We start from the raw sequence: 11,356 nt of genomic DNA on the forward strand, positions 1-11,356 counted from the left end.
GTTCACGCCGCCAACCCCAGTTCTCTCCCTGCGATCCGACCGAAGCCCGAGCCTCAGCTCCCAGCCCCGTCCGCCCCGGCGGCTGAGCAGACAAGCCTCTCGGGCTGGTGAGTGCTGGTCGGCACCGATCCTCTGTGCGGGAGTCTCTCCGCTTTGCCCTCTGCACCGCTGTGGCTGCGCTCTCCTCCATGGCTCCGAAGCTTACCCCCCACCCACCCCCTGTCTCTGCCAGTGAAGGGCCTTCCTAGTGTGTGGAAACCTTTCCTCCTTCACAGCTCCCTCCCACTGGTGCAGGTCCCGTCCCTCTTCTTTTGTCTCTCTTTTTTCTTTTTTCTTTTGCCCTACCCAGGTATGTGGGGAGTTTCTTGCCTTTTGGGAGGTCTGAGGTCTTCTGCCAGCGTTCAGTGGGTGTTCTGTAGGAGCTGTTCCACATGTAGATGTGTTTCTGATGTATTTGTGGGGAGGAAGGTGATCTCTGCATCTTACCCTTCCGCCATCTTGAAACTCCTCCAATTGATTTTTGATTGTTGATCCTATCTTGCATACCTGGGATGAATCCCACTTGATTGGGTCATCTAATGATTTAGACAAAGGAAATTAACTCCTAAAACTTGTCCTTTTTGATAAATAAACAGCACCTCTCAAATCAGTTATTTTCCCTCCCTCATTTATTTTGGAGATAATATCTTTTCTCTTTATTAATTACTATGGAGCACATAGTAAAAGTTCAAATAATACAAAAAATTTTTAAATGAAAAATAAATGCTCCTGCAACACCAGACCCTAGATGTACTCCTCAGAGTCCACCACTCTCCACAGATTTTTTTTGGTGCATCCTTCCAGAATTTCCTTCTAGAATTTTCTGTTTCCTTTCATAGAAGAATAATGACCTCCTTATATTATGGACTAATGACAACCCTACTGAGCTGTAGTTTTTATGGGCCAAGTGACCTGGAGAGTTGTTTTATAGGGCTAGCTTGGCTGACACTTCTAGAACTAGAGGTAAGATGCATTGGGTTTTTGTCTCAGGCTCTGAATGCCTCCAGAAATGTTGGGGTCCACTTGATGTTTCTATTGGCTCCTTTATTCTCATTGGTGGGCTTGTATTTGTGCTGGATGACTGATAGTCACATCCTATTTTGGGGGGAGTGTCCTCACTGCTTCTTCCATTATGTCATTTTATATTCCCCCTGTAGCGTGACTGGAATAAATGAAGAACGCTTCCATGCTCTTCCCCTTCTCTGCTCACCTCTGTGTCTTGCAGACTTAGGATGTCTTCAAAGAGAACCTTTCCTCCCAAAGACCCTGTTTAAAATTCCACTCCCTCAGTGATGTGTGAAGAACAGTCAGAGGTGCTGAAAGACGTTTGATGTGTGAGATTCCTTCCAGAGAATAGTGACTTACTTAGATCTCAGAGGACCCCAGTCAGTGAGGGGCCAGAAGAAAGGGGGCCTGGCCTCAGGGCAAAGGAGAGCAGAAAGGGAAGCCACAGGCATTTGCTCAGGTAGTGTGTGAGCGTGCCTTGCAGTGAGGGTTTTAGGTGCCTGTAAGACCATGGTAGTCCCTGTGCACATTTTTGCAGGAGGGCTTAGAAAGATTTTCCAGTCACAGTTGATCAACCAGTAAGCATTTATTAAACCAACAAAATTTTAATGCCCCATCACATACACTATCTGAGTCTTCTCTCTAAAGTGACACTCCAAATCACATTGCTCCTTGTCACATTTTTCATAGCACTTATGGCTATTTATTAACTTCTTCAGTCCTTTGGGTGCCTGCTTGCTTCTGTCTTCCCCGCTAGACTGGCAGCTCCGTGAGGGCAGGGATGCTGATGCATCCCAGTGTCTAGTGCCTGGGACACTGTAAGTGCTTAATACAAACATCGATTAGCTGAAATAATACATAATGAATACACTCTACCAAATAGTAATGACAGTAGTGAGTGATCACCACCATTTGTGGAGCACCTCCTATGTGCCAGCTCCTGTGCTAGCCACCTTTCATCTCATTTAATCCTCAGAAGCAGCTCTATGAAGTGAGAATTAATATCCCTGTTTTATGGGTTAGGAAAATGGGCCAAGAAATGTATCCTGTCCCAGGACATAGAGCCAGTAAGCAGTGGGCTGAGATTTGAACCTTGGTCTGTCCAAGACCACGAAGTTCAAGGAATGAGGTATAATCCCTAGGGATGTTAACCGTGAGTAGTCACTGCAGAAATGGGCCCAAAGGAGCAGGTTGCCACCTTCCAGGTGAGTGTCGGGTGGCTGGTGGCAGGCCAGGCATCTGCCCTTCAGGAATTGAAATGGAGACACCCAGACAGTCGTCAACACCGTGCTGCAGGGTGGGTTTATCCCTGATGCGAGTTCCTGGTAGATATTTTGAGCAGTTGTGAATTATTTAGGTACCGAGCCAGAAACACTTCCTGGCATTGAATCCTAACTGAAAATTGCGCATGAAATTAAAGTCAAGAGGTTCAGCAGTTATTTATTTATTTTTTCTGTTAATGAATGAGGAAAAAACCAGCCTTTCAGCCCTCAGCTTTATGTTTCACCTTCTTGTTTCTCTTCCCTGGATCTCCAAGTGGCTCCTCAGTGCTTGTGAGTCTTCTTTTTTTTTTTTTTAGAAATTCACGTTCTTTTATTTATTTATTTATGACTGTGTTGAGTCTTCGCTTCTGTGTGAGGGCTTTCTCTAGTTGCGGCAAGTGGGGACCACTCTTCATTGCGGTGCGCGGGCCTCTCACCATCGCGGCCTCTCTTGTTGCGGAGCACAGGCTCCAGCCGCGCAGGCTCAGTAATTGTGGCTCATGGGCCCAGTTGCTCCGTGGCATGTGGGATCTTCCCAGACCAGGGCTCCAACCCGTGTCCCCTGCATTGGCAGGCAGACTCTCAACCACTGCGCCACCAGGGAAGCCCTTTTTTTTTATATCATATCTTGCAAAATACCTGAGAGCCGTTTTCACCATTCTGGGTGCCCAGAGAGTGCTCAGTTTGATCCGTTCTCCCACAAGGAGAGCTTCAGCAGAGAGAAATGAGGCCTAATGAGCCCCCTCATCATGGCAGACCCCCTCCTTCTCTGGGCCCTCTCCGAGCCTCGCTGCTTTCCCTCCTTCTGGGCTGTTGTGCTAATTGGGGATCAACTGAGCTATTATTGTGAATTTATACAACACATTATGTGTTGTAAAATGCCTCATATTCAGTTTATCAGTCATTTCTTAAGTAAGTCACTGACTAGGGAAGGAGGAGAATTCAGAAGGATCTAGGCCCAACTCGCAGACTTATCCTAGTGGGTTAACCTGGTGAGGGCAAAACTTGTAAGAGGGACCAAGTGCATGTTCTTAATGAGGATCGGTGCTGGTCAGTCCCTGAGAGGGATCCCCCCACATTTCCATGTCTTTTTTTTTTGGCTGCACTGCGTGGCTTGTGGGATCTTAGTTCCCCGACGAGGGATTGGACCTGGGCCCCAGCAGTGAAAGCACCAAGTCCTAACCACTGGACCGCCAGGGACTTCCCCCCCATGTCTTTTTTTAAAAAAAGTTTTGTTGAGATATAATACACATACCATACAATTCACCCATTTAAAGTGTATAATTCAGTGGGTTTTAGTATATTCACAGGGTTGTACAACCATCACCACAGTCAACTTTAGAGCATTCCATCACTCCCCAAAGAAACATCAGACTGCTTAGTCATCACTCCACCCAACCCCTGCATTTCCCCCAGCAGCCACTAATCTACTTTCTGTCTCTATAGATTTGCCTATTCTGGACATTTCATATACATGGAATCATAAGATATGTGGTCTTTGTGACTGATGTCTTTCAATTAACATAATGTTTTCTGGGTTCATTCATGTTGTATCAGTACCTCATTCATACTTGTATCAGGATGTATCAGTAACTTTATTTCTCTTCATTGCCAAATACTATTCCATTGTATGGATATACCACAGTTTGTTTATCCATTCATTTTTTGATGGACATTTGAGTTGTGTCTACTTTTTGGCTATTGTGGATAATGCTGCTCTGAACATTTATGTACAGGTTTTTGTGTGGACATACATTTTCATTTACCTAGGAGTAGAATTGCTGGTGCATGTGGTAATTCTATGTTTAAGCTTTGAGGAACTGGCAGACTGTTATCCACAGTGGCTCAACTATTTTACATTCCTGCCAGCAGTATGTGAGGGTTCCATTTTCTCCACATTCTCATGAATAACATTGTTATTATTTGACTTTTTGACTACAGCCATCTTAGTAGGTGTGAAGTAAAGTGGATTTGCACTGTGGCTTGGGTTTGTATTTCCCTGGTGGCTTCCACTGTATCTTGACAATAAAATTTTTTTATACATATCTATTTATTTTTGGTGAGAACACAAGTTCTACTCTTGGCAGATTTCAATTCTATAATACAGTGTAATTGACTATAATCACTATGTTTTACATTACATTCTCAGACCTTATTCATCTTATAGCTGAAAGTGTGTACCCTTTATCAACATCTCCCTATTTTCCCCAGCCCCTGGCAACTACTTTTTTACTCTCTATTTCTTTGAGTTTGACTTTTTTTTTCCCGATTCCACATATAAGTGATATCATGCAGTTTTTGTCTTTCTCTGTCTGGCTTATTTCGCTTAGCAAAGTGTTCTCAAATTTTATTCATGTTGTCACAAATGGCAGGATTTCATTCTTTCTCATGGCTGAATAATATTCCATTGTTATGTATATAAATTTGTCTTTTGATGAACACTTAGGTTGTTTCCATATCTTGGCTATTGTGAATAATGCTGCAGTAAATATGGGAGTGCAGTTATCTCTTCATTATCCTGCTTTCATGTCCTTTGGATATATACCCAGAAGTGGGATTGCTGGGTCATATGGTGGTTGTATTTAAAAACTTTTTTTATCAAAGTACAGTTGATTTACAATATTGTGTTAGTTTCAGATGTACAGCAAAGTGATTCAGTTACACATTTTTTTCAGATTATTTTCCATTATAGGTTATTATGAGATATTGAATATAGTTCCCTGTGCTATACAGTAAATCCTTGTTGCTTATCTATTTTATGTATAGTAATGTGTATCTGTTAACTCATATTCCTAATTTCCCCTCCCCGCTTCCTTTTCCCTTTGGTCACCATAAATTTGTTTTCTATGTCTGTGAGTCTGTTTCTGTTTTGTATATAGATTCATCTGTATTATTTTTTAGATTCCACATAAAAGTGATATCACATAGTATTTGTCTTTCTCCGTCTGACTTACTTCACTTAGTGTGATAATCTCTAGGTCCATCCATGTTGCTGCAATTGGCAATATTTCATTCTTTTTTATGGCTGAGTAATGTTCCACCTTCTTAAACCAATCATCTGTTGATGGGAATTTGGGTTGTTTCCATGTCTTGACAATAAAGTTTTTACTTAGGCAGCTGGATGTTCTGCTGGGGGTTAATATTGGAACAGACGAGGAGAGTGTCTGTCTCTGGAACCCTCCTCTCCTCAGGCAACCTCACGTCCATGGGGCACCCCTCACCCTTGAGCCTCTTCTGTCTGTGGGACTGGGGGAGGGAGTAGACCAAGTCTGAACCACTGCCCAGGCCTTCACTCTGTTAGCCATCTTCAGAGTTGGCCTTCTGCTTTCCCGGCCATTCCTAATTATCCCATGACCCACAAAAAACATGAAGATTTAAAACAATTTGCTTTTAAAATTCAGTTACAGATGTTGTCCTGTCATAACTGCAAGCTGAGTTATGAAAGTTTCTAAGGTCACAAGTGTTTTTATGAAGACACTATATGTCAAGCCCGCAGCACAGAAGAAAGACTGTGTTTTCCAGCTTTCCTATGTCCTCAAAAATGAATGGATAAGCAGAGCCCAAATCCTTGGAAATATGTTTTTTTTTTTAAATTAAATTCCTTATCTTGAGAGACTTGTAGATTTATATGCAGTTGTAAGAAGTAATGCCAAGAGATCCCATCCTTGGGCTGTTTACCTGTGGGAGAAAATGAAGATTTACTGAGGGACTGGAAAATAACTCTGGAAGCATGCCAGGAATTCCAACGATTTCTGCTGCCATCAGCTCCCTGCTTTCCCCAGGATGAGGACCATATGACCCAACAATCAAAGAAGCTGCTCTGGAGGAGTGGTTACTTATTGACAGCGGCTATTCAGCGTTGTGATTTATTTTGGCTTAAGGTGGACAAACCTAATAACAGTACCCCCTTCTCTTCCTTCTCATTCTTGTTCTTAAGGGTCAGTTGCTAATATTGGATCTTTCCTGCCATGGCTGCTGCTGCTGCCCCTAATCCTTTGAACTTTTAAAAGACGTGAAGCCTGTTAAAAGGTCTCATTTTAACTTAGACCTACCCACGCTGGGAAAAGATCCTCTAAATGAGGCAAAGAATGTAAATAAGCTAATGATTATAAAATTGGTCAGTGTAGGGCTTCCCTGGTGGCACAGTGGTTGAGAGTCTGCCTGCCGATGCAGGGGACACGGGTTCGAGCCCTGGTCTGGGAAGATCCCACATGCCGCGGAGCAACTGGGCCCCCCCGTAAGCACAACTGCTGAGCCATAGCAGGAGAGGCCGCGATAGTGAGAGGCCCGTGCACCGCGATGAAGAGTGGCCCCCGCTTGCCGCAGCTGGGGAGAGCCCTCGCACAGAAACGGAGACCCAACACAGCCAAAAATAAATAAAGTAATTAATTAATTTAAAAAAAACCCAAAAAAACAAAAAAAAGAAAAAAAAAATTGGTCAGTGTAGTACTTGGCATATCATTTGAGTTTGGTTCTTTCACTGATTCCACACATATTTATAGAACTATAACTCTGTGTTAGGCATTGTTTGAGATGCTAGGGGTACAATTAGAGAAAAAAAAACACATAGAAATTTCTGCCCTCATCTAGCTTACATTCCCCTGAGGGGAGACAAAAAAATTACAACAGAAAACAAAACCAAAAAGTAAAATAATGGATAAAAAGTAGGGAGTGGGGGCAAAGTGGGGAGGGGGAGGGAGTGGGGATGGATTCCATTAAAAAAAGCCTTTTAATATTGTGCTGTACATTACATCCCCAGGACTTATTTATCTTATAACTGGAAGTTTGTACCTTTTGAACCCCCTTCACCCATTTCACACCCCTGCCCCTCCCACCCCTCACTCCTGGCAACCACTGATCTGTTCTATCTGTGAGTTCAGTTTTTTGCTTTCTGTTTTTTAGATAACTCATATAAGTGAAGTCATACAGTGTTCGTCTTTTTCTGTCTGACTAATTTCACTCAGAATAATACCCTCCAAGTCCATCCATGTTGTTGCAAATGGCAAAATTTCATTCTTTTTTATGGCTGAGTAGTATTCCATTGTGTGTGTGTATATGTGTGTGTATCACATCTTCTCTATCCATTTATCTGTTGATGGACACTTAGGTTGCTTCCATATCTTGGCAATTGTAAATAATACTAAATAACGCTGCTACGAACATCAGGGTGTGTGTATCTTTTCAAATTAGGTTTTTAATTTTTTTTGGATATATATACCCAGGAGTGGGATTGCTGGGTCATACAGTAGTTCTATTTTTAGTTTTTTGAGAAACCTCCATACTGTTTTCCACTATAGCTGCACCAATTTACATTCTCACCAACAGTGTACAAGAGTTCCCTTTTTGCTACATCTTTGCCGACGTTTGTTATTTGTATTCTTTTGATGATAGCCATTCTGACAGGTGTGAAGTGATATCTTATTGTGGTTTTGATTTTGCATTTCCTTGATGATTAGCGATGTTGTGCATCTTTTCCTGTGCCTGTTGGCCATCTGCATTTCCTCCTTGGAAAAATGTCTATTCAGTTCTTCGGCCAATTTTTTAATTGGGTTGTTTGTTTTTTTGATGTTGAGTTATTTGATGTTGAGCTATTTATATATGTTGGGTATTAACCCCTTATCAGTCATATCATTTGGAAATATTTTCTCCCATTCAGTAGGTTGTCTTTTCCTTTTGTCAATGGTTTCCTTTGCTGTGCAAAAGCAGCCCTATACATTACATAAAGGAATGAACATGGCTGTGTCTTATAAAAGTTCATTTACATAAATAGGCAGAAGAGCAAGTTTGGCCATGGACTGCAGTTTGTCAATCCCTGCACTAGAATAAAAAAATGTGAGGGAGGTGAGAAATCAGGCCCTATGGATGGGTATCTTCGGGGAGAGCATTCCAAGCAGAAGCAACAACCAGTGCAGAGGCCCTGAGGTGAGTTTGTGGCTGGCTTGAGAGAAGAACGGTAAAGGCAGAGTGAACAAGTGGAAAACTAGTAGGAGACAAGGTGGGAGAGGTGGAGGGGCCATTCCTATGGGGATTTGTAGGCCAAGGTAAACTCAATGCATGTTTACTAAGAATATTCAAAAGAATAATCAATGAACTGCTTTTTTAGCAGTTGAAGTATGACATGCATATAGAAAGGTATTCAGGCATACAGCATGACACTTTTGTAAAGTGAACACTGGGTGACAGCGCCCAGATCCAGAAACACAACCGGACTGGCACCTCAGAAGCCCTCCCCATGCCTCCTCTCGGGCACTGCTCCTGGCGGGTGACCACTAGCCTGGCTTCTAACACCACAGGTTAGTTGTACCCATTGTTGAACTTCATATAACTTTTCATAAGAGGCACGTGTGGTATGCTCTCTGTTGCCTGCCTGCATCTGACTCCTCGGGCTTAACGTTATGTTTCTGAACTTCATCCTTGTTGCTGCTTTTGGTTATAATTTAATTCTCACTAAGGTATGGGAGTCAGTTCTATGAAGATATTATTTAGTTGTTTTTTCCACTGTTGATGGACATTTACATTGTTTCCGGTTTTGGCCATCACAAGCTGCTTTGTTAGCTTTAACTTAAAAAAAAAAAACAAACTCAAGCACACAGAGTCAGCCAAATATTTAGGGGCTTTTGGAGTTTTTGGAAAACAGTTGCAAGTGTTTGAGAACAAGACAGGCCTGGACCATTCACATACTGTCCAGGGGTGAGGTGGTTGTTTTCCTACTGCAGCTCAGGAGGTCCAAGGCGGCCAGCACTGCAGCTGCCACAGGCCTAGCTGTGTGGCCCGCCATTATGGAGTTGGTGTGGTTTGCTCAAGTGGCCAAGCCACCTTCCCCTATGACACTCCTCTAGCAGACGTCTGTCTGAGTGTTCCAGAAAGAAGCTCTTGTGGTGGGGCCTCTGGGGCTCCCACGGGCACTTCTGCAACCATGGTCTGTGGGATCACGGAGAACGTGTGTTCCCTAAATCTGTAAACCTGTGATGCAGAAACACGAAACTTTTTGGGCCATGACGCTTTCTTCCCACGTCCTTGGAAAGAACGTAAACATTTAGGCAACTCAAGGTCAAATCTGCCTGGAGAAGGGAAGTCTGTGTCTGCGAGTATTCTTCATGAAGTGCTCAGGCAGCACCATGAGCAGATCAGTTTCCGGTGCTTTGGAAGCTGACCTTTCTGAGCACGCGGGTCTTGTGCCGAACACGCAGGCCAGATGCACTTTGCAGCTGCAGAGTCATGAGGTGGAAATCTGATCACTATTAGGAGGACCTTGGTGGCTCTCCCATTCCTCCCAGCTCTCTCGGGCCACCTGTCCTGTTGCCCCTCTGCTCAGCCAGCACACCCCCTCCCATCTACATCATCCTCTTAACGATGCAACATGGCCCCAGCTGCCCATCTGGTGGCCTCAGTGCTTGGCTAATCTTAGAACACTCCCAGGTCACCACTGGGGCTCACACAGCCTCCATGTCCTTCTTGAGCACTTTCTGATTTGACTGGAGGGGGAAGTTCCTCCTTGTGGACACATTCTAAATTAAGGAGCCCAAGAAGACACACCAGTAGGTAAACTGAGGAAATAGGTAGGCTGGAAAAAGCAAGAGAGAAGGCAGCCTCCCAAGTTAGCAATTCTGAGCTTTCTCACCTGTTCCTAGATGTAGGCTCTATTTTACAGGATTTCCCAGTAGCATGGATATTTCTAGACTCTTCCATTGCTTCTACAAGAATCATTGTAAAATACCCCTTTCATGGTGCATTATTGTATGGGGGGATGCTCTCTTTCTGTGTAGAAGAAATTCTCATGATAGGAATAGACACCAGGCACAGAGCAGATGTGTGGAAATTGTTTGCTGAAAGAATGAATAAGGAAAGTATGTCTTTGAACTTTCTATAGCAACTCTGACATCCCACTGTACTGGGGTCTCCTGAACCCAACGTTGTTTGTTGTCTGACTCTAGCTGACCTAATCTGACAACACAACATCGCCTAGAAGACTTCCTGTCACTCATTCATTCATTCATTCACTCATCAAATATTTACTGTGCAAGGTCCTGTGAGAGGATCTGCGGATGTAGCAGTGAACAAGACAGTACAAGTTTGTGGAGCTTCTATTCTAGTGGGAAGAATCTGGCAATAAGCAAACAGTAATACAAATAAAAATTAGGAAAGGTGGTGATGAATTCTATGTAGAAAAGTTCAGTTGGGTCAGGGGGATGAGAGAGTGAGGTGGAATAGGGATGAGAGAGTGAGGTGGAATAGGGGTGAGAGAGTGAGGTGGAATAGGGATGAGAGAGTGAGGTGGAATAGGGATGAGAGAGTGAGATGGAATAGGGATGAGAGAGTGAAATGGAATAAGGATGAGAGAGTGAGATGGAATAGGGATGAGAGAGTGAGATGGAATAAGGATGAGAGAGTGAGGTGGAATAGGGGTGAGAGAGTGAGGTGGAATAGGGATGAGAGAGTGAGATGGAATAGGGGTGAGAGAGTGAGATGGAATAGGGATGAGAGAGTGAGATGGAATAAGGATGAGAGAGTGAGGTGGAATAGGGATGAGAGAGTGAGGTGGAATCGGGATGAGAGTGAGTTGGAATAGGGATGAGGCAGTGTTCTTTCTAGCGTGGCTGGGAAGGTCTCTCTGATAAGGTGGTGTTTGAGCAGAGGCCTAGAGGAAGTGAGGGGGAGCCAAGTGAGTATCTGGGAGAAGAACATTCCAGGAAAAGAGAAGAGGTTCAAAGGCCTCAAAGCAGAAGGGAGCATGGTGTATCTGACGAACAAGAGGGGTTGGAGGAGCGAGGGGAGAGGGCTGGGAGAGAAGCCCAGACAGGTGGAGGCAGGTCCACCTGGTGGGTCTTCCAGGTCACTGGAAGCACTTGGAAGCCACTGGAAGGTTTTACTAGAGGGCAGCATGGTCAGACCTGTGTGTTTTAAGAGGGTCACTCAGTTGCTGTGTGAGAATCGGCTCAAGGGGGACAGGAGCAAAAGCAGGGAGACCCATTGGAAGGCTGATGCGCTCTTCCTGGTGAGAGATGTACCCTTGTGTGGTGAGAAGTTTTAGAACGCCCAAGGCTGCCAGA

The 11,356-nt window shown here is 44.0% G+C and overlaps 1 protein-coding gene across 4 annotated transcripts in view; it reads left to right on the top strand.

Annotated features, from left to right (window-relative positions):
• The window catches only part of FRMD3 (FERM domain containing 3), a 380,805-nt gene that overhangs the window by 86,046 nt on the left and 283,403 nt on the right, over positions 1-11,356 (top strand). The gene's annotated exons all lie outside the window — the stretch shown is intronic.

This window comes from Balaenoptera borealis (assembly GCF_965194805.1).
Source record: "Balaenoptera borealis genome assembly, chromosome: 8".
In the NCBI taxonomy this organism is placed as follows: domain Eukaryota; kingdom Metazoa; phylum Chordata; class Mammalia; order Artiodactyla; family Balaenopteridae; genus Balaenoptera; species Balaenoptera borealis.